The sequence below is a fragment of the Stenella coeruleoalba genome, assembly GCF_951394435.1.
Source record: "Stenella coeruleoalba genome assembly, chromosome: 13".
Taxonomy (NCBI): domain Eukaryota; kingdom Metazoa; phylum Chordata; class Mammalia; order Artiodactyla; family Delphinidae; genus Stenella; species Stenella coeruleoalba.
The window spans coordinates 33,957,251-33,981,907 of record NC_137159.1 but is presented as its reverse complement, the minus strand read 5'-3'; the positions used below and the strand labels follow the sequence as shown (position 1 = coordinate 33,981,907).

General features: G+C 38.9%; 1 protein-coding gene across 5 annotated transcripts in view; it reads left to right on the top strand.

Moving 5' to 3' along the window:
• Positions 1 to 24,657, top strand: part of LOC307196112 (uncharacterized protein) — a 380,928-nt gene that overhangs the window by 68,664 nt on the left and 287,607 nt on the right. The gene's annotated exons all lie outside the window — the stretch shown is intronic.

Sequence of the window (24,657 nt, the reverse complement as noted above, 5' to 3'; positions counted from 1 at the left end):
TTTCTGGCAGTGCTGAAAGCTGCTCTACACCTAGAGACAGACGATTAGAAAGACTGACTTCCTTGAAATTGATCTCCAAGAGGATTTTGTGTGGCCAGAAATTTCCATTGAGTAGACATGGAAGAGAAGTGAAAAATCAGAGAAAGTATGTATTCCTATTTTAAACGTAGCTGAGAATCTAGGAATGAGAAATGAAGATTGGCTCTCGACTCAATGCTTTAGAGTTGAGGAAACCAAGCAGATAATCTTTTCTGACTCAATTTTATAGATAATGAAACTGAAGTTCCCAGAGAAGTTAACTTGCCTAGTTTGCAGGTGAGCTTGTGTCCTGGTTGGCTCAGTGTATACCTGTTGCTCTAGCTTAATTTTTCTTAGCACTTTCATTTCACACTCAAAAGTGTCCTGTTGGAACAACAAATTGTATAGCTGCCGTCAGTGGTGGCCTCAGAACAGCAGGGCAAAGATTGCTCTCCACATCTCCAGATCTCAATTCCTAGCTCACTGTCCCTGCATCTACCCTACTACTGCCTTGTCTTGAGTGAACTGGAACGCACTCTGTTTTTCAAATAGGAATCCTATTATTTTGCTCACGTGGGTCCAGAGCCATTCAGAGATTAGAACTCTTAAGAGGAACATGAAAGACGTTATGAACACTAAGAGAGTTAAGGTTAGAAATTCACTGGGAGAGAATTTATGGCAAGCTTGGTCGAATATCACACAGGGTATTCATTCAGTCAGGAAACAGTTAGGGCCCTGTGTGTCTCGCAAACTAAGTGAGAGCTCACCTGTCGGTGTTTCATGCATTCTTTTCTCCATCTCTTTTTGTCAAGTAAACAATTACTGAGATTTTCTAAATGCAAGGCACTGTGAAAGAATCAAAGAAGTGGCAATGGTTGAGAGGCTACCAACAGCTTTAAGAGATATGATCAGCGTTCTCTAACTTGTGAATTTTCATTTAATTGGGTAGCATCGTGTTAATGTAATGGTCAACATTTCCAGTGTGGATTCCACTTGTACTCTTGACAGTTCAAGATGACTTGGTGACCAGGTATCAGTGATCTGGGAGATAGTCTAAATATTTGGTAAAGTGATGGCTGGGTGGTAGGAAAAGGAGGCGGGAGGAGAGAATTTCCCAGCGCCCCTCAAATCACGCCATCTAATTTGTTTCCTACATGAGCCCAGACCACAAGGTCAGCCACGGGGCTGAGGTGCCAATGACTTATCCCTGAGAGGTCAGAAGTACATCAGAAAACCTCCTACCACAGAGAGTGAATAAGAGGGCTATAAAACATGAGAACACAAAACGTAATGGCTTAATGGTTTTGGCTCTGATCTGGTTTGCAGGGACCTATCTTCTTACATAGTCAATGAGCTGTTTCCAGCCTACATTTGATTTCGTTAGTGGAGAGAGAAAACAGATGCGCTGTTGGCAACATGGGAGTCTAATCCAAACATCTAACTAAATAACACTGCTTGGAGGAATTCAGAATGGGGTCCAAGAGTAGGAAGAGAAATATATTAGAGAACAGGGACTCTGAAAGTTTACTCTTCCCCCCTTGTCTATGGTGTAGTGTAGCCATCAGTAGCAGTCATCAGTGGCTAATGACCTGGAAGAAGCAGGAAATCATGTGGAGGTAGGGTCACACATGACGATCTATGGCAACTTACAAGCAGGCTTTCTTAAGTTGCTTCCCCCGTCGCATGAGATGGGTTCTTTTATGAGTTTGAGTCAAATCCATTCAAATAGGGTTTCCTAACCTGGCACTGTGCAAGCTCCTCAAAGCTAGAAACCTATAGGAATTAGATGTCTTTCAATTTCCAGAGCCTTACTGTGTGGTATAGGGATTCCTTTTCTTTAAAAAGGTACTTTCTCTCAAAGATATCTTGGGAAATTTTATCCCACAATTACTACAAAATCTTTGGCTTCTTACAAGTTGAACCAAGAGTTAATTTGTATGTCAAAGATACAAGTTGAAATCATTAAGGAAAAACGTACGATACCATAAAAGCTCCTTATATTTGTAATATTTGAAATTATTTTAAAAAGTTAATGTGTGCGTATGTGTGTGTGCGTGTGTGTGTGGGCGTATGTGCACTCCCTCTCTTTATGTCCTCAGATACAAATAGGGAGTCTAGAAGCCAGGAAGAATTCTGAATTAAATGGGAATCCTTGTTAGTAACTTCCCTGTTCCAGCAGTCATGCGATATGTGGAAGTCTCACCTTGGTATCCATCCATACCTACAAATAAAAAGATTTATCATTGATCATGCATATAATTGAAAAGATGAACATCAAGGATTCCTCCTTTCTTATCCATATGTAGCTAACCTGAGATATAGTCCTATAAATTATAGAAAACAAACAATAACAGAATAGCTTGCCATCTTAGAAGTCTGGAAAACAGATGAGCTCTCTAGACTGAGCAAAACATGCAAGTATATAGCCATGTGCCTTTCCATCAGAACTGTTGGTAAAGAAAACCTAGCACATTTATACAAAGCAGATTAATGTTGGCCTGAGGATGGGACTGGAGGTGGGAAGTGTGGATGGGAAGGATTTTGCAACGACACAAGAAAATGCTTAGGGGCGATGGATATCTTTACTATCTTGATTGTGACGATGGTTTCGTGGGTGTATGCACATTTCAAACCTTATCAAATTATGGCCTTAAAAAATGTGCAGCTTATTGTATCAGTCCTACCTCAATGAACCTGAAAACAATTGTAGATTGTTAAAAAATAAAACTAACACGAAAGAAACTCAGAATTTTAAGGCATTTTTTTAGTGTGGCCCTATAAGCTCCATTTATTATGTTGCCTATTAGAATGACTGGAATTAGAGATATTTCCATGAAAGAAAGGTGCATGTCTTATTTATTTCTGTTACTAAAACCTTAAGTCTCAGTACAGGTCCTGGTACATAATAAAGGTACATGGTATACTTTGACTGAATAGAAAAATACAAGCAATATAATCCCAAAGTATATGGAAAAGAAGGATATACTGGTTAGGATAGTATGATATACCATTTATATTTGGCTGCTAGTAACAGAATCCCAATTCTAGAGGATAAATCAAACAAGTATTTATTCTTTCCTGCAATAGTGGTTCAGAGATAGGCAATCCAGGGCTGTTGGGTGGCTCTCCAAAAGCACTAGGAACTCAAGATTTTTCTGTTTTTTTCTGCTTCATAACACATGGCTTTCATCTTCAAGGATAACGAATTTTCCCAGATGGTAGAGGAAATTCTAGCCATTATCACTGACTTCTAGAAACAGGAAGGAAGATGGCAGCTCTTCTTTGCTTAGACTATTCCTTTTAAGTGACCTTCTCTGAAAACCTACCCCACATTTTTGTATTTCGTTAGCCATATTTAATATCAAGGGAGGCTGGGGAAAGTAGGCTGTATGTCAGTTGCTAATGTATACAGGTAAAATCAGGTTTTGGATAACAAGGAAGAGGGAGAAAATGGATATTGGGTGGCAACCAGCTCTCCCTATCACATGGGACCTCAATGTTCCTTTTATGATTATCATTCCTCTTGTTCTTGGCACCAAAGTTGAATAGTAATTAGGGTTTATAGAGCACACTTCTAGGTGTGGCTTCTTAACCACTCAGGTCTTTTTTTTGTGGTATGCAGGCCTCTCACTGTTGTGGCCTCTCCCGTTGTGAAGCACAGGCTCTGGACGCGCAGGCTCAGCGGCCATGGCTCACGGGCCCAGCCGCTCCGCGGCATGTGGGATCTTCCTGGACCGGGGCACGAACCCGTGTCCCCTGCGTCAGCAGGCGGACTCTCAACCACTGCGCCACCAGGGAAGCCCCACTCAGGTCTTTTATTTCACTATAAACATTTGACAGACACCAAACAGATAGAAAAGGAAATGGTTATACCTAGAGGAAACTAACAGCACTGAATTCCAACTGACAGATTCACTCTTCTACCAAGCAAAGAATACAGGTCAAAGGCCATTGTAATAAAACGATTGTCCAGATTCTTTGATTTTATTGTATTGCATATTTCTTAAGAAGAATGTGTTATTGCCTATGGCTCAGAAATCTTTGGCTATATAGAGATTTTGTCACAATAATATTTGTTGTGATGAAATTTGACCTATATTATATTTCTTTATGTCTGCTGCCTAATTTCCCTTAAGGCTGTGGTTTTCAAATTTTTTTAGATGGAGAAATGCTTTGTTGGAACAAAATCTTTTGGAAACATACAAATAAAACAGATAAAATTGATGTGGCTCTAGATGAAGGATTATGAGTAGAAATAACCTACAAACCCCTCGAGCTCATCCACTTTCCCATCTCTACCCTCTGCTTTAAAACACACATACATGTTTGGATCATGGTTTAAGATGTGTCAATGATTTATTTTTAGTAAGATTTAAATCCATCTAGTCAAGAATAAGTAAAAGACCTGGAAAATATTCTCTTCTCTTCCACCAGCTCATTTCCTTAGATTCTATGAGATGACCACTTAAATCTTCCAATTTGTACGTAAGTTAAGAATTTGAGAATCAGTAGCAATTTGGTGTTTTTAAATAGTGTCTTGGCTTGGAGAACAGAAGTTAATCAACTGCTGAGGTTTTACTGTTGTAAAATCTTATTATGGTGTGGAAATATAGCTCTTCACTGCACCATCAGAATCCACACACATCCACTCTAATGGGAGAGAAATTACTACGTTTATCACTCATTTAAGACGCAGTTTTTCAGAAAATGGATGGTTTTGTTGTTGCTATATATTTTGTTTATCATATCCATAACTAAGCATTGTGAATTCATCAAAAATAAAATCTGAAGTTCTTTCATTAAAAAGAAACATTTTTAGAGAAAAAATATACATATTTGGAAATAAGGTCATCCACCAGTGTTTATTATTGTGAGATAGGTGTTACATGATTTTGTTTTTAAAGAAAAAAAAAAAGAATATGGGCACAGGAAGTTTTAGGAGTCAATCTGACTTTTTGTTAAAACCAAAGAAGGGCCTACCAAGGAAAGAGTAAAGTTACTCTTTATAAAGCTGTTTTAGATCCAAGTCAATTATTAAATTTACTTATATATACATTTACATTATTGTCCAAATTGGTGGTGCTTAGAAGGGGAAGTGTTGCCTTCTCAGAAGGTATTTTAGAAATGGGTGTGGGTGGGTTTAGATTGTTAAAATATTTGGCATGTGCTGCTGGCAGTTACTGGATGGGGGTCAGGGATGCTACATGCCCTGTGATGTGCTAGAGAGTCCTGTAGAATAAGCACTTGCCCATGATCTGCATGACTGCCGGACATCCCACTAGACACCTAGTCTGTTTTACATATAAGCACAAAGTATCTTTTCATGGTTTTAACATATACTGACACGAAAAGTAGTGAGAGATTTTATTTTATCATATTTTGTTCAAAGCTTTATTAAGATTTGTTCACCATTTCAGAAAGTCATGTCATTGGCAGCAAAATCATTTGTGGTACGTGCACCAGCAGCCCTCCATAGGTTGCATCCTTAGTGATGATTCCATGAATAGGTACAAGCACCTTGCTGTGTACTTGTCTCTGAGTTTTAAAAACTGAACTATAGATAATTTTCGTATAAACTATCATACTTTTATTTCTCCTTTATATTTAGTCGAGGCTGCAGATAATTCCTATGGATTTCATTTCAGGATAGTAAAGGTGGTTATAAGAAGTAGATGTTGGTTCTGATAAAGTTGAGGATTATTAGCCCAGGGGTTCTCAACCTTGTTACCATGGACATTTTGGGCAGATTATTATTTGTTGCAGGGTTCGATCCTGTGCACTGTAGAATCTTTAACAGCATCCTTGGTTTCCACTCACTAGACGCTAGGAGCATTCCCCTGACATACACCCAAATTGTGACAACCAAAAATTTCTCAAGACAATGACAAGTATCCCCTAGGGGACAGAATCATCCCTAACTGTGAACCACTGTATTAGTGTAAGATATAGTAAGAATTCTAGAATTGTCATATGTGCTCCTTTTCTTTAGCTCACCATTACTTAAAAAAAATATTTTCCCAACTTTAATCTTACGGATTTTAAAATTCATTGGTTTTTTTAAATTGAAGTATAGTCGATTTACAATGTAGTGTTAGTTTCTGGTGTACAGCAAAGTGATTCAGATATATATATATATATATATATACACACACACACACACACACATATTCTTTTTCAGATTCTTTTCATTACAGTTTGTTATAAGATATTGGATATAGTTCCCTGTGCTATGCAGGAGGACCCTTATTGTTTATCTATTTTATATATAGTAGTTTGTATCTGCTAATCCCAAACTCCTAATTTATCACCCACACCCTTTCCACTTTGGTAGCCGTAAGTTTGATTTTCATGTCTGTGAGTCTGTTTCTGTTTTATAAATAAGTTCATCTGTATCACTTTTTAGATTCCACGTATAAGTGATATCACATGACATTTGTCTTCTCTGTGTGACTTACTTCACTTAGTATGATAATCTCTAGGTCCATCCACGTTGCTGCAAATGACATTATTTCATCCTTCTTATGGCTGAGTAATATTCCATTGTATACATACACCACATCTTCTTTATGCATTCATCTGTCGATGGACATTTAGGTTGCTTCCATGTCTTGGCTATTGTGAATGGTGCTGCTCTGAACACTGACGTGCATGTACCATTACTTATTAATGAACAACTTCCCTATATTCTTTGAAACTGCTGTCGACGGTTCCTTGGTGCAGCCCCATGTCCCGGTTTCCTTCAGTAGCTTGTCATGACTGTGCTAGCTACTGCCTCTTTTAAACTTTTCAGAATTTTGATTCTTTTTTAGGAAGAAGGAAACTGAACTGGAAAGGCTGATTTTTATCTCTGTTTTGTCATATTTTATTTGTGTGACCTTGGGCAAATCATTTCACCCCTTCTGTGTCTCAACTTCATCTGTAAAATGAAGGATTGGGCTAGAAAACCTGAGGTTCCTTCATCTCTCAAAATCTTTGATTGGGCTTCCCTGGCGGCGCAGTGGTTGAGAGTCCGCCTGCCGATGCAGGAGACACGGGTTTGTGCCCCGGCCCGGGAAGATCCCACGTGCCGCGGAGCGGCTGGGCTCGAGAGCCATGGCCGCTGAGCCTGCGCGTCCGGAGCCTGTGCTCCGCAATGGGAGAGGCCACAACAGTGAGAGGCCCGCAAAAAAAAAAAAAAAAATCTTTGATTAATTTTTCTCTGACTCATCTCTTAAAAAAACCTGTTTAACTGTTGGCAGTTCTACATGTGATTTGGCAGGAGACATCTCAAAAGTGCTGAGAAAGTATAAGAAAACAGTGATATTAAAACAGTGATATAAAAAACAGTGATATTCATAAAAAATATTATCACAGAGAATTTTAAAATAGTCCAACTGAAGTTGGCAAAATAGATTAATTGCAGCTTAACAAAATCTAAATTTATTTAAAACCTTCTTGTTAAAGAACCTTGCTCTGAAATAGAACAAAAAGACTCATTAGGGTATTAACAAACACATATGCTTGTACTTCCTGAGGGAGAAAGAGGGAGTTAATAATTTGGCCCATGATCTAGATTGATGAGAAAACCCGAAGACTCAGAATTACATAGGTATCTATACTGATTACTCTTCCTCTAAATGGCCAAGCCATATGGATGACAAATGAAAAAGTCATCAAGTCATATACTGTTTCTCCCACATGGCTAAATACATGGATATTTGGAGATAGAGGGAACTTACAACAAATTGGCTGAATTTTCACCGTTTTTTTCCCCTATGGCTTGGATATGAGAAACATGGAACTCACTTTATAGTGTTGGCAACAGGCACCTCTAAATCAAAGAGGTTTCAATTATGGATATTCCCTGTTTCTCCTCTCCTGTTATATAAAAAGGCTCTAAAAGCATTCTGTTGGCCAAAGGTGATGATAACTCAGAATTAAATGCCAAACTGAAAAGGCATTGCAATCCTGTTGAAGGGGAAGGAAAATCACTAAACACCCACTATTTTCCAGGCATATATTACTTCTAATCCTAAGAATGGCTTACGGCATAAGCACTGCAATTCCTATTTATGGACGAAGAAACTGAGCCTTTGAGATGACCTGTCCAAGATCACCTAACTACAAAAGGGAGCCTGAATCTTTCTGATTCAAATGTCTCCACTCTTTCCACTGAGCTACTAAGATACCCTTACGTTAGCTGAAGGTAGTTATGGTTACCAGGGTTAACATGGCTGTGTTTCCCAAATGCCACCTCTGGTTGAGGCATAGTTAGAGGGAAAATCTGTAAAGTTTGTGTAGCTTGTGTTTGATTCTCCTCTCCCTTCTTCTTTTTTTCTTCACCCTTCAAGATCTGACTCTACTCTAGACATCAGTATCCCCAGACTGCTCAGTAGATGCTCATGGGCTTTAACAGCACCACACTTGGTCAGGGCAATCATCCCAGCATTCTCCCAGAATCCTCCCCCTGTCAAATCTTACCCAACCCAATTCCATTTCCTTAGACTCTGCTCTCGGCCAGATGGTTTTATGAGGTCGTGGCTTTGCAGACACTGCCAGCTACTGGATTAATTGTCTAGCCTTCAAAGGATCTTAATCGAGATACAGATCCATCTAAGATCATTCAAGAGAGGTTAGAGTGTTGTTGCCAATGTCAGGGTCTTGGTGACTAAGCAGACTAAGAACCTCTCTGCCAGGGGCCATCAACATTTTTATGGAGATCAAAGCCCTAAACTCAAATGGTAAAACACTCATTAGACATTTAAAGCCAGTGACTTTAAGAGGGTCAATAAAGGGATAACTGTGCCTTTTCCTGGGGTCTCTTAAAATATACACTGCACTAGACCAAAGTCTTCCTTATGATGAACCAATTTTTGATCAAGACGGTAAATGCCCAAGGAGCCTATGTCTAAGTTGGCTTAACTGAAAGAAAAAAAAAAAAAAGAATTTTAGTGTTTCAGTAATCAAGAATTCCAACATGATACAAACAGCAGCAACATGGGGTATTAGGCTGGGCATGGTCTCTGGTTTTGCATAACAAAGATGTCAATTATTCCTTTGGGCACAAAGAGCTTCTATTCATTAGTCAATTGTTTAATACTGATTGAGCACTTGCTATGTCTAAAGCTTTGTGCTGGGGTGAAGATAAGGGATCTTGTTAATGTGTAAAGGGTTTAAAATAATTTAATATACTTAAGAAGTCATGTAAATTAATGCAAGGTTTGCAGCAGGACATGGAATCGATATACATATTATATTTATTTATTTGTGCTCGTTTATTCAACAAATATTTATACGAGGGATGAATATTACAGGCACCATGTTAAATTCTGGGAGATATAACTGAGATTCAGATACATCTGAAGGGCCAATTGTGTGGTCAGGGACACAAGTACAAGTATGATGATTCCAGGACAGCGTAATAAGTACTGTGGAAAAATCAGTCATCCTGGCAAGCTTTGACATGACAGCACACAGATGGGGCAGCTAACCCTTGTCTTAAGGTGATGAGGAAAGCATCCTGGGAGAGATGATGCCCAAATTGAGACCTAGAGGATGAGGAGTGAGCCAGACAAAATGTGAGGAGGCTGCGGCAAGAAGGATGGAGGGAACAGCCCGAGCAAGGCTTGGAGACAAGGGAGAGGCTGACAAAGTATGAAATAGTCGATAGTTCATTATGGCAAGAATTTAGAATTTAAGGCATGGAAATAATGGAGGATACAGGTAGAGAATTAAAGAAAGACTAGTTCATGAAGATATTTGAATCCGTGCCCAGGAGCTTAGATGTTATCTTGGGGACAGTAGGGCTCCAATGACGAATTTCAATCATGGCAGCCATTTCAGTGATTAGAATGTAGGATACATGGGAAAACTGGGTAATTTTGCTTTTCTGGAAAATATAAAAAGTCAACAGAAATACCTGAAGCCAATAACCAAATTATCTTGAAGATTTTGATTCACCTGTGATAGTGAATGAGGCATAAAATGTTCATATATGTTCTTTCTTCTCTCCATGGTGGCAAGATTCCTTAGAAAATCAATAAAAGACATTTTTGAATAAGAAGTTAGTAAAAATCATACAAAGGCTTGAGTTAGAAGAGACATTTTGCAGCTGTTTCTGGCTGAAACCAGAAAGTGGCAGTGAAGCTGCTGACGCATCTCTCCTTATAACTTCATTAAGCAGACAACCTTCCTTCGCCCTCACCAGCCCTGTCTAACTCTAAGTACTTTCTTTTAATGTGAAAAGGGTTTTAAAAAATGTTTTAAAGTTAATAAAATATACAACTTACCAGGTTAATCTGAACCAGTTTGCAAACTCCCTTTACATTTGGATAAAAAAATAAACCCTGAGATTAACAAACTCTTGGCAAATTCCCTGCCTCTCCTGTTGGTGAATTCTTTGCTAGTTACATTTCCGGCTCCCCAGACATGGGGATGAATAAGCCTGGACAAACCAGGCCTGGCTGTAATTACACTAAGCATTTTTTTTTTTTTTTTTTTTTGCAATAAGAAAATGTGTGTCATAGTGTACAGATATCCTTAAGGTGACATTTGCTCTGATCTTTCAAGTTTGGGGCTGTGCCCTAGGTCCTTGGATCCGATAATAACATTTGGCCAAAGGCACTTTCTACATTTTTGATGATTGCAGATTTTGCCATTTGTGAAAGTGATAATGCTGCTGTCTAGACAAATTGAAGGGTGGAGGTGGGCTATGCAGAGGAGGCTGAAAGGACGTGAGTCAATCCAAGTTCGCAGACTGCAGATTTAATATGCCTTTAGTTCTTAAGAAACCAGGCTCTAGGGAGCAAGTGGGGTCAAGTGTAGAGATGCCAATTCCAATGGCTGACTGTACGCCGCCATTTTATGTAGGGGACTTGAGCATCCACGGATTTGGGTATCTGCAGGGGTCTTGGAACCAATCCATGGCAGATGCCAAGGAATGACTGTATTCTGGAAAGAACTGTTATCCTAGAGTTGGGGACAATCAGACATTCCTCTCGTCTCTTCCCCAGCATCCGTCCTTCCAAGTTTGCCCCATGACTCATCTTTTCCAGAAGCCTTTCCTGATGAGTCTTCTTCCATCTCAGTCATTTCCAAGGGGTTATTATAATTCAAATCATACAATATTTCTTCTTAGCTGGCTTTAATTCCCTTCTTTCTTTCTCTGCAATGGCTCCACCTCTTCTGCCTTTCTCTTGGCACCATGCTCAATGCTCTTCATGCAGTATGTGCTTAATACTTCGACAAGGACATTATGAAAGAACTTAACGCCCAGAAGGAAAATGTGTAATGCCAGCACCCAGCTACCTCACAAGCAGATTTTCCCTGCATAATCACATTTATTACTCTCATAAAATATAACACTATCCTTATTACTTTTGGCAGTAAAAGAAAGCCTCTAATGTATACCTTTCCTACCACACCTCTCACACTTTACTATTAAGGGAGTTCTAAATAGAGGGGTGGAAAGGCATGGAAAAGGCTAGATTTCTTCAGCAGGAGCCAAATGACTTGACGTGTGGAAGTTTGATTCTGAACTTAAAATGGTATGGGAAAACATAAACCCTTATATCTTAAGTGTGACCCATGGCCCCTACAGTGTTTTGAAATGGAGTCCTCCTTTCAAAGTCTTCCCCTAATTCTTCTTTGAGGAGAAGTAGTGTGAAACTTACTTTCAAAGCCCTTAAGTGTAAAAATAAACAAGTATTCAGTCAGTTGGGTCCCCGATGCCTTGCTACACTACAACACATTTTTGAGTCATAAATCACGACTCTGACAGGTCTATGATGATGCATTGTGTTAATACATCATAATGACAATGTTGATGATGTATTAGTGTGATATACCCTGAAAGCCTATCACTTTAGAATTCTGTGGACAGCAAAGGAAAGATTTGGGGGGGAGGTGAAACTGAGAAAAGGGGAGGCACAGGGGAGGGTTCAGGATGATGAACATCTTTTTCTGACAGACCAACAACCGAAAAGGGAAATCAAAGTTTCTACCTCCCAGGCTCTAATGCCTTCCCTCTCCCAATAGTTGTGCCATGGATGCAACTCCTGGAGATGTAGATGCTATCAAACCAGGAGTCACACAGCTAGCTATTAGCAGGGCCAGACTGGGCACAGATCTTCTGGGTCTCAGCCCCATACTCTTTCCAAACTTTGAAGTGAATGAAATGTACTCTATGTACATGAAATAGGAGCTCTGTTTGAGGTGAACTCATTGGCCAAAATGTTTTGGTCACACGTACACATGCATGTTTGCTAAAAGTTTGTGATCTTTAGCAGTCAGTGGTCTTTTCTCCCTCGGCTTCTGGTAGGTATGGAGTTCAATGAACAGTGTAAGAGTAGTAATGCGACCATTTCATTTGTTGGGCATTCACTACTACAGCAGACTGGGTCCCAGCATTTACTACACTGGCCATCGGACCAGACCAAGCCCTAATTCCCTATTAATCTCTCCTTCAAACCAATTCGGTAGGGCTATTTCCCTCTTTTCAGGGGAATATATGTGGTGACTTGACAATGATGAAAGCAGTTAGTCCTTTGGTTCATCTCATCATCTCTCCTATAAAATAAGTCAATTATATAGAAGTTGTGCCATCTTCATAATGAGAACAATTGGAAAAAATGCATGCACTTTGTGAGGGAGAAGTCCTATTATATCATAGCTATCAAATCTTCAATTGTCATTTCCAGTCAATCCATAATTGGCTTTGACATTCTTCATTTAAATCATCTCAGTTCAATTTTAAGATGTTCCTCAAAAAATACAACAAATAAAGAGAAAAAAGGAAAGAAAGAAAAAAGTAAGTCAAGTAGAAAGATGAAAAACATTTAGAAATGCAGTGAAAACAGGGAAACAGTAGAAATCTCAGTGGAATTGATATATCTTTGGTTAAGAAATAGACTGAGACCTATATTTTATATCAATGAGAAGAAAATTAAGAATTTAAATTAGATTATAAAATGGCTGGAATAACCTCAAATAAATCCATATTTAAGGATGAGCAACTTATTTTTAAATTTTGATTACAATGGTATAAAACCACAAATCACTACATGAAGAAAGTTTAAACATCACAAATACGTGGAGACTATAAGGATATGCTACTGAGCAACCACTGGGTCAATGAAGAAACAAAAGGAAAAATTTTAAAAATCCTGGACAGCTACAGGCAAAAGGATGATGCTGGGCCACTTTCTTATACCATATACAAAACTGCACACAAAATGGATTAAAGACTTAAAGGTAAGAACTGAAACCACAAGAATCCTAGAAGTAAATAAAGTCAGTACACTCTTTGACATAAGTCATAGCAATATCTTGCTGGATATGTCTCCTCAGGCAAGGGAAGCAAGCAAAAATAAACAAATGGGGCTGCATCAAACTAAAAAGTTTCTGCACAACAAAGAAAACCCTCAATAAAACAAAAGGACAACCTACCAAATGGGAGGAGATATTTGCAAGGCACATATCCAGAAAGGGGTTATTGTCCAAAATATATAAAAAACTCATACAACTCAACAACAAAAGATGAATAACCCAGTTAAAAATGGGCAGAGGATCTGAATAGACGTTTATCCAAAGAAGACATGCAGATAGCCAACAGGCACATGAAAAGATGTTCAAAATTACTGATTATTTGGGAAACGCAAATCAAAACCACAATGAGATGTAACCTCATGCCCATTAGAATGGCTATTATCAAAAAGACAAGAAATGATAAATTTGGGGGAGGATGTGGAGGGAAGGGAACCCTCATAAATTGTTGGTAAGAATGAAAATTGGTACAGCCACTGTGGAAAACAGTATGGAGTTTCCTCAAAGAAACGAAGACTAGAACTACCATATGATCCAGTTATTTCACTTCTGGGTATTTATCCAAGTAATACAAAAGCACTAATTTGAAAAGATATTTATGCACCCCTATGTTCATTGCTGCATTATTTACTGTAGCCAAGATATGGAAACAGTCTATATCTTGCCCATCCCTAGATAAATGGATGAAGAAGTGGTATATATATGTATATGTTATATATGTGTATATGTGTTTGTGTGTTTGTGTAATGGAGTGGAATATATAATGGAATATTACTCAGCCATAAAAAAAGGATAACATCTTGCCATTTGTGACAACATGAGAGACCTTGAGGGTATTATGCTAAATGAAATAAGTCAGATGGAGAAAGACAAATATTGTATGATTTCACTCATATGTAGAATCTAAAAAAAAATAAATGAACAAATTGAACCAAACAAAAACAAATACATAGATACAGAGAACAGAGTAGTGGTTACCAGAGGGGAAGGGGGTTAAGGGGTTAGGCAAAATGGTTAAAGGGCTCCACTGTATGGTGACGGATGGAAACTAAACTATTGGTGAGCACACTATAGTGTACACAGAAGTCAAAATATAATGTTGTCCACATGAAATATACATAATGATATAAACCAGTGTTACCTCAATTAAAAAAAATTCAAAATACAGATGAGTTTACTGAAATACACAGATAAGTACATTCTTAAAACTAGTGAAACAGCATTTCTTTTCCAACAAACTCTGGAATTCAGATTTTTCCAGATTAAGGCAAGTGCCAACATACCATAAGGGAGGGTGTGATGCATATGAAAGTCAGGCAAGAAAGAGAGCAATTATCTGTTGACATTTTCTGACACTCGAATGACATGTTTTGTGAGTGCATATTTTGCTGCACATAGAGGTTGTTTCTTATCGACTTGCATATAGACTGTTTCCCCACACACTTGCTATACAGATGTGGGTAGGAACTGTCTACACTTTCCAAGCTATATTTCCAATGTGTGGACCTTCATAGATATCTACTACTGAGGTTGATATTATATTTGCCCATATAATAGATTTCTGATGTCTTGGCTTGCTCACCCCGCCCCCGTCACTTCCAAACTTGAGATTTCCAAGTGTGCTTTTGAAAAGATTCAATAAAATTTAATATTAGATGGCTTCATGGAGATAACTACTTATCAGGACCAGATTGTGTACTTAAAAATACTCCCAGATATTTTCTGTTCAGCCAGTTTCTGCCAGTAGGTGTGGCAGCCTGGGGCAGGAGGAACTTTATTACCTCCCACTGAGTGGTAGGGGACCATTAGGTAAATGGCTAACCTCGCTCAGTGCCTGTCTTGGAGCCTGATGGAGTGAGTGTCTGGAGAGGGGCATTAACTACCAGAGCTCAGCAGCCATGGCTCGCTCCTGCCTGTGCAGGCTCTATCGACCATCAGCTTTGATGACTGTCGCTTGTCCAAAGAATTTTAAGGTTGCTGTTGAGACTGATGACAAAAACCCAAGGGTCTCGTGGCAAGCCTCCAAACCTTTGAAGATCCTCAGCTCTCTGACCAGTGGGATTGTGGTAATGTTTGTTGCTTTTGGCCTTGAAGCCAATCTGTCCCACACCCAAATTGAGCATCTGGAGAAAGTACAATTTCCAAGAAGTGTTCCCAGAGGCCATATCTATCTCTCCATTACCAGATAAAAATATCCCAGCTACTCCAAAGTATCCAGCTAATGAAAAGCTGTCTTATTTGGCTCAGCTGGATCATCCCAATGATCTATAGGTCAACTTTCCCGTGCTCTCTTACATCTCCCATCAAATCGAGGGCACAGAATATTTAAACATATGTTTAAAAAATTCTCCTTGTTGTCATTCCCCAGGATTCGTAAATCATTTTTGCTCTTATAAATCTACATGGCTTTAATGCATGAGAACCAGGGGATGGTAACATGGGAGGACAAGGAGTAAAGCTCCCATTTTCTGCCCTAGATCCACCAGGCTCTTAGGGCCTCAGTGTCCTTACCTGTAAAATGATGGCTTGAATTAGATGGGAATGAAGGTATTTTAAGAAGTATCTTCTGCTTAAAGGGTACATTGCTATAATATTTAATAGGAAAGTGAAAAACTATGTACTTACCACAGTTACCTTTCTAGAAACAACTTTGATGCCTATAGATTTTTCCAGCAGCCGGTGATGATAAACCTGCATTCTCTAGTGAAGTTACACATCTTTCCTCCGCCCCCATCAGAAACACATTCCAAGGCACTCAACCCTAAGTAGTCCCTCTCAAACCAAATGTCCCCAAACTGTCTTTATTAAAGGTTTGGTTCATCAATTTGGAATTATCGTAGGACCACTCATGTCTATGTCTAATAACATGGCCACAGCCCGTCCCTGCTCAGTATTCCATGTAATTCTTTATCAAGGTGCCAAAATTCTAGTTGTGCCTTCTACTTGGGGGAACTCAATCTGCCAATGTATTTGCACGGTACTACGTTTCCATGTTTTCGTTTTATATCCTGAGAAATGAGCTGAACTGGGAAGTTCCTTTTCTCGAACTTTTTTTTTGTTGTTGTTTTAATTTATTTTATTGAAGTATAGCTGATTTACGATGTTGTGTTAGTTTCTGCTGTACAGCAAAGGGATTCAGTTCTACATATATATGTTCTTTTTCCTATTCCTTTCCATTATGGTTTATCACAGGATATCGAATATGCTTCCCTGTGCTATACAGTAGGACCTTGCTATGTATCCATTCTATATATAATAGTTTGCATCTGCTAATCCCCAAATCCCCAAATCCCAATCCACCCCTCCACCACCCCCTCTCCCCCTTGACAACCACAAGTCTGTTCTCTATATTTGAGTCTGTTTCTGTTTCATGGATAAGTTCATTTATGTCATATTTTAGATTCCACATATAGGCGATATCATATATTTGTCTTTGTCAGACTTACTTCACTTAGTATGATAATCTCTGGGTCCATCCATGTTGCTGCAAATGGCATTATTTCATTCTTTTTATGACTGAGTTATATTCCATTTTATATATGTACCACATCTTCTTTATCCATCTGTCAATGGATATTTAGGTTGCTTTCATGTCTTGACTATTGTAAATATTGCTCGTATGAACATAGGGGTGCGTGTATCGCTTTGAATTAGAATTTTGTCTCTCAGGCTATTGTTGAAATAGTTCTTTGGTGTATTTCTTTAGTGGGGAGGAAAAAAAAAAGTGTTTCTTAAAACCCAGACCACCTCCTCTAGAGGGTGGATTCCTGACCTGGAAGCCCTTTTGCCTTGCCAAGATGCTCAAAAAGGTGGTCCCAGAGACTTTGGATGTGAGAATTGCAAAGGAAATAAGAATATGGGGTTTCTGGGGCACTCGAGAAGGTCAAGGGGAGAAGAGAGGGCAGTTGGATAGTCACAAGCTGAGGGAAGGGGCCAGGAGAATGTCCCTGTGGTGGGGTGTTCTGAGACTTTTAAAATCAGGGACTGCCCCCATTTGTGTTGCTGTGACAGAAACAGCCTCCACCCTTCTGCACCCCACATCCCATTTTGACTGAAGTCTCTGTGCATTTTAATACAGTGATCGTGGAGATGGAGGAAGCAGCTGAGTTTCTCATTTAGATCTTCGCAGACAGAGCAGGCCCCAAATGGTCAGATAACATATCCACTGAATGTATTTAGGAAAAGCAGGAATTTCAATGCAGAGGTAGCCATAAGCACACAACCTCTGAGAATTTGCAGGAATCTAGGGGACTTTTTAGACTCCTACAAAGTATGGAATGTACAGTTTGAGACAGTCTTATCTGGATCATAAATGACTGGGAGATCCCAGCTGACATATGGGTTCCATTATGGGAGAGGATTTTTGTTACACTGGCATCAGGAATTAAGCTAATCTCCTTATATCAGACTTTATCTGTCTGTGGTAATATTTTGTGGAATAAGATAAGCCCTGGGACATATTCAAACGTGAGTGGTAACAAGCGATATCATGACTCAGTTTTGCTCATCTTGTTCTGGGCTCTAATGAAGTTTTGACTTCTACTGCAAATCTCCTCCTCGCTCGCCACTCCCTCCCCAAACAGAGAACAAACGCTTAATCACCACTTTCACTTCTATCTCAATTCTAAGGTGAAACAGTTAACTGCCTCCTATGTGAGTTGAAACATGATTCCCGCCACCCCCCCCCCCCCCCGTGTGACTCCCCATCTTGAATCATTTCCCCCATCCTAATTTCCCTGTAGTGGCCCTTGGCTATCCTCGGGGCCAGCCCCTCCCTTCCAAAGAGGGGCTTTGCTTCCTCATACATCTTCAGTGAACCACAGTGACCTTGAGAGGTTGGTGCATGTGCTTTGAGAGACCAGTTCATCAAGTGCTGCAGACAGTAAGGGCTGGGGTGAGCCCTCAGCTCCTTAAAACTATGGTCTAGAACTGCCCTGGACCAGATTGGTCATGGTGACCTGGAGGTGAAAGGCTCTGTATTCCATTACCAGTCTCCTGAGTAATCTACCTAATTCAGTATCCCTTCATTTAATTGAAACATTATTTTCTCTCTGTTAGCCAGGGCACTCAAGCTGGTATAGCAGTGTTAATCTTTCAGCTGATTTCCATCTTTGCAGAATTACCTTTCTAGCAATTAGACCCACTGGTATAAATTTGTCTTGCTCCTTCCTGGGGTTCAGTGTTCAAATGGAAATCTCCAAGCTCAACACGGTTCCCTCCAGGCTGACCCAGGGCAGATATTAATTAACTGGGGTGTCGTGAAAAGGTTGAGCTTGAAAAAAACCAAGTAGGAGAATATTTCTCTTGGGATGTCATTGCAGCCAGTAGACAGACTAAAAAGGGTAAGACCTGGATGAAGAAGAATCACATTTAAAGTCAAGTGGAATGACTGCATTATTAGTGAACCAGGGAGCAAAACGATGGTTATTCTGGAAATACATTAGAATTTACACGTTACCATCATCCGCATCCTTTGTTGAAATCTGAATATAGCTTATTTGTGCACATTCTCTAAGACATTCTGGGTCATGGTCACCAGCCATCTCAGCTTGCCTGGAACTAAGTGGTTCCTGGAACCAGGAGCTTTCCAAGCTAAAACTGCAAAAGTTCTAGACAAATGGGAACAGGTTGGTCACCCTATTAGAGTCCAATTTCTGAGAAAGGTGTATGAGTCAGTTGACTTCTCACACTTTCTGCTAAACTTCAATGATGAGTTGAAGTTTACAATGAGTTTATACCCACAATCTTATTTGCTGAAATTGATCCTTTTCTGAAATCTGGCACCTGCTCCTGCAATAGTTGAGAAGCTAACACTAGATTTTCAAGGTCAGTAGGACTGCTGATCGTCAAATCCAGTGGCCTTCTCTTAGACCTTGCCCTCTCTCTAGCAGTGGACACCTTTGAATGTCTGCCTTTTCAAATTCTCTCTTCACTGAACTCCTGGGGCACTTAATTTTTCTGATTCACTTCTTTCTGTTTTTCTTTCTTCATTGCTTCCATTTCACCTTCATCCCTGTTCTCTCTCTGCAGTGACTCCTGTAGACACTGTGCTGGTTATTTACCTGTCCCCTCTCAGTCCTGCACTCTTACGTTCTGCTCTGCGCTGCCCGGGCTGGGGGCCAGCAAACTCTTATTTCCCGGGGCTTGTTCACTAGCTGGCTTGCTGTTAACTCAGGCAGTAGAGGCACTGGGGGAGGTCAGAAAGCAGGAGAAAAGTAGAAGCTCCTTCTGCCAGTCCCCTCAGTGCAGCGCTCACTCACAGGTACAGGTGGTCTCTATGACAGCAGTAGAATGTGGTGATTCTGGTCTCTAGCAGCCCCAGCAGTGAAGCACCTTCCCAGGGGCTCCAGCCCTGGTCAGTGCTGGGTACGGAACTGAACCTTGATAGCCATTGCTGCAACACAGAAGCTGGTGAGGCTTGCAGCCAGGGAGGCTTCCAATTATTAATAACATATATTAGACTCAACTTCAGACTTGCATCAAAAAACCACTTTTAGGATCTATCTGTGTGGATGTATACTAGTCTATACTATCCTTGACCCTTCCCCCATGATTACTAGAAAAACTTCTAGCGATGGAGCTATCATTCTTTTAGTGATTGATTCTTGCTTCCCATGCTTCTAAAAACTAATTTAGAAGCATCTTGTCTTTTTATATAAAATCCAAGATATTTCACCGCTTTCACTTTGTCTCCCTTCCCTAGTTTTGGCCTCTATAACTTCATGTCTGACCAACAAAAATATATTTCTTATCTATTAACAAATACAATTAATACCTGCTCTCCTGTTAAGGGGTGACTGCTTTGCACCAGATACTTTGTGTCTGTGATTTCTAAACATCATGATGACTCTCAGATACATGCTTTCTTCTTCTACAGATGAAGTAACTGAGCTCAGAGAAGTTAGTCAACTTTCCTAAGGTCACACAGGCATTAAGTGGAAGATCCTGGATCTGAGCTTATGTCCTTCTAACTCCAGAGTCTATGCTTTTTCCTTTAGTTACTCCTTTTCTGGTTTCTTCAACTTCAAATTTTATCTGCATATAACCAATCTAGATAATTTTTCTAAACTTCCTCTTTTAAAAAACTTGATCTATAGTTAGAGTCCAGTCAGTTTTCACTGAATGACTTGAACATACTACTCCTCTAATTAAACACCTTTAAAAAAATGTTAACAGCTTTATTGGGGTATAAATGACAAAATAAACTGCGTATATTCAAAGTATACAATATAATAATTTTTGACATATATACACCTGTGGAATCATTACCATAATCAAGATAGTGAACATATCCATCACTTCCAAAAGTTTCCCTGTGTTCCTTCCTGATTTCTCATTCTCACCCTCCCCAGCTCCACCCCCTATCCTATCCTCCATCAATTCCCAGAAAGCCACTGATATATTCCTGTCAGTATAGATTAGTTTGTATTTTCTAGAATTTTATATAAATGGAATCATACAGTGTGTACTTTTTTTTTTCTCTAACTTCTCTCACTCATCATAGTTATTTTCACTTTCATCCATTTTGTTGCATGGATCATTACTCTTTATTGCTGAGTACTGTTCCACAATTTGTTGATTCTTTCACCTGGTGATAGACACCTAAGTTTCCAGTTTTTCAGTTATTACAAATACAGCTGCTGTGAACACTTATGTGTAAGTCTTTGTCTAGTCATATGCTTTCATTTCTCTTGATTCATGCCTAGGAACGGCAAGGCTGGGTCAGGTGGTAGGTGTATGTTTAACTTTTTAAGAAACTGGCAAACTGTTTTCTAAAATGGTTGTGTAAGTTTACATTTCCACCATCAGTGTATGAAAATTCCAGTCGCTCCACATATTTTCCAACATTTGGCAAGAATCCGTCTCTTTAATATTAGCCATCTTAAAAGGTAAATTAGTATCTGATTGTGGCTTGAATTTGCATTTCTCTAATGACTAATGATATTGATCATTTTCATGTGTTTTGTCATCCATATATCTTCTTTGCTAAAGTGTCTGTTCAAATCTGTTGCTCATTTTTTTATTGAGGATTTATTTGATTTCTTTTTTAGTGTAGAATTTGAGAGTTCTTTTTATATTGCTGATACAAGTTCTTTGTCAGATATGTGATTTGCAAATATTTTACCCTAGTCTGTGTCTTATCTTTTCATTTACAGTGTCTTCCAAAGAGCAGAATTTCTTAATTTAATGAAGCCCAATTCATCAAATTTTTGTTAAGAGTATTATATTTTGGTGTTATATCTAGGAAGTCTTGGCCAACCGAGTTCACAAAGATTTTCTTCTACTTTTATTTCTTTAGAAGTTTTAGTTTTTACATTTAGGTCTATGATCCATTTTAAGTTAATATTTATTTGCAATAAATGATATTGATCAGGAAAAGGAAATGAGTACTGCAAACTTTCTGAGCATAGGTCACTACTCCCTCTAGCCTCCAATCCAATATCTAGGAGATTTCTGGAACCGTGAGCTGGCCAATATTCTATTTTTTAATTAATTAATCATTTAATTAGTTTATCATTTTATGCCATTGCTACTTGCTATTGACTTTATCATCTTATTGGTCAAGAGGAAATTTTACTTTTATTTGTGTTTAATGTCAGCTAGTTTTCCATTATTTAGTTTAAACTTGAAAAGAAAAACTTTTCATTTAGGAGAATTTTTGTCATGTTTGTTCAATCTTGAATATAATGATTTTATTATTTGTGTTTATATTTAGCTTATTTTAAAATTGTGAGAAAGAATCATCGATTGGAGGGTAGCATCTGTGAGAACTTTTTATAGATTCCAGTGTGGCTGGAAGACTTTTCCCCCTCTAGTTCTCTCTAGTTGACTCTTCATACCCACCCTAGTATTCCTCGGGGCTACCATTCTTCAGGAGGCACCATTCAAAATTGTGTTCTATGTAAATGTCAGAAGGCAACCGCTCCAGGAATTCCATTCACACACAGTAATAAATGTGAGTAATGCTCCCTGAAGTTGGGCAACAGTGATACTGTTCACCTTACAAAGATGGTACACTAAGTTCTAAAGTTTTTAGAATGAATAAAACAATAGCTGCATTGGCCAGTCTCCCTTTTCAAAGATCACATTAATCCCACATGCAGTCACTGTACAGCTGAACCATTGAAACAGCGTTTTCTTTTTATATCACAAATCATCCAACCCCTTTCTAAGGATATGAATTATTTAAATTGATGATCTCTATTCAGTACAACCACTGAGCATCAGGTAAATATATAGTTGCATAACAAAGGAAGAAATTGGTTAGGAGGGTTCCAGCCAAATAGAGTCAAATAATTCCTTTATTACTTAAAATTGTATGCTGTTTATAATTTCTAAAAAATGTAATATTTTTATTTTTGAAAAATGGATAAAATGCAGAATAGCAGATAAAATACAGAACGGAGTGAACAATAAAAATAAAATTGCATATGTCACTTAAGTTTCATTTTGATAATGACTCATATTACCTTAAAGTAAGCAGCTGCCAGTAGATGCTTCTTCCAGGAAGGATTTTAGGAAATTTCTCTAAGTGTATATCCTGAAGCCAAAAATGGAGAAGTTCTCTAGAGCTAGAATTACGGTTGACGGTATTGTCCAAATGAAGCTGGCTCTACCTATAATGAACAATCAACTATACACAGCATCCCCCAAAACAGAGTTTCATTGAATACCTACCCAACTTTATTCCATAACTATAAATTACTGCCTCCTACAGAGTACCTCTAAGTGTAAGTGTGTTGAAGGTAGGTCCCTCCACCCTTTCTCAGCACCCTCAAATGGGAGACAAATGTGGACAGACTTAACTCTTCACAAGTAATTTGATTGACACTCACAACTTCATCCATAGAGCTGATAGCCTCCAATCAATGAGATTCTTGGCAAGCAAACTTTCCAAATACCCTGTCCGAGGCTTATCCGTGTGAAGACCCTATCTCCCCTGCAGGACCTGGCCTACTGACCCTCTCATTAACTGCTAAAATGCTTCATTTTTCCCTGAAACTTTATTCCTTTCCAAATGGATATAACTCTGTGCTAGGAGTGGTGGAAGACACTCTATGTATGGGTGATGAAGTTCTTGCTCTTCAGAAATGTACAGTATGGTGGAGAGAAAGATTTGCATGTAGAGGAGTGATAGAATCAGGTGGGCAGTGTTCTGTAGCCTGTGGGAATCCATAAAAAGAGAAAGATGTGAGCTAGGAGGACCAAGAAAGTTTTCCTAGAAAAGCTGATACTAGGCATGTCCTGGTGTGCTGATAGGTTTCTGATCACCATGAACACTCTGAATGCTGACACCCCATCACCCTTTCATTCTGAACATAATGCCAGAAATCCAGTATACCCAGAAATAGTAGCATTCATTTCTGTTTTTCCCCTATGCTCTTCTCCTTAGACTCTTAATAACAATCAGTAGCAGGGAAGAGCAGGTGGAGGTGCATTTGTTTTTATGGTCATCTCATTTATTCCTCCAACACTAGTTCTGTAGCATGGTTGCAGTTTGAACAAAATTTATCCAAGGAAATATACCTAGTGTCTCTTACCATACTCATCAGGTTCTATGGCAATTTAGTTAGTTAATTCACTATATTTAACTCATTTTCATTACTCATTTTCATTTTAAAAAATGTAACATATTTACTAGGTATTGTCTATATGCAAGTCAGTGTTATGGGCATGGAGAACAAAAACAGACAATGTCTGTGTTCTCTTGGAGCTTATTCTATGATGAGAGGAGACAAGGCAGACATAAATGTTTATCTACTATCTATCAATGTTTAAATGTGCTTTATATTTATACATATAAATATATTGTATAAACATATAAATAAATATGTATGTGTATATATAAACATTTATTTAAATATCTATGGTAATAAGTCTTTTAGAGGGAAAAAAAAAGCAAGGAAACAGAGTATGTTCGGGGGAGGAATTTTTAATCAGATGGTCAGGAAAGGCCTTGCTGACAAGGCAACACTTGAGCAGTGACGTAAAAGAGGGCCCAGCAAGTAAAGACCTTGAGTGAGAATTATGTTTAGTGTGTTCAGGAAACTAAATTCACATTGTGAGAGAATCACATGGCCTGCTATAAGGAGAACTGATTGTAGAAGGGCAAGTATAGAACTAATTAGGAGGCTATGAGAAGCTGGCAGGCATGTGATGATGGTGGCTAGGACCAGGGAGACAGTGGTAGAGAATATACATATTTTGGTCTGAAGGTTCCCCCACCTTTTTTACATGTTAATGCCTCTGAAGTTGATATGTCTTCTAATTGATGGCCTCTGACCATCACTACAGACCGGGAGGCATAGAGATGTAGTTGCCATTTATCTGCACATG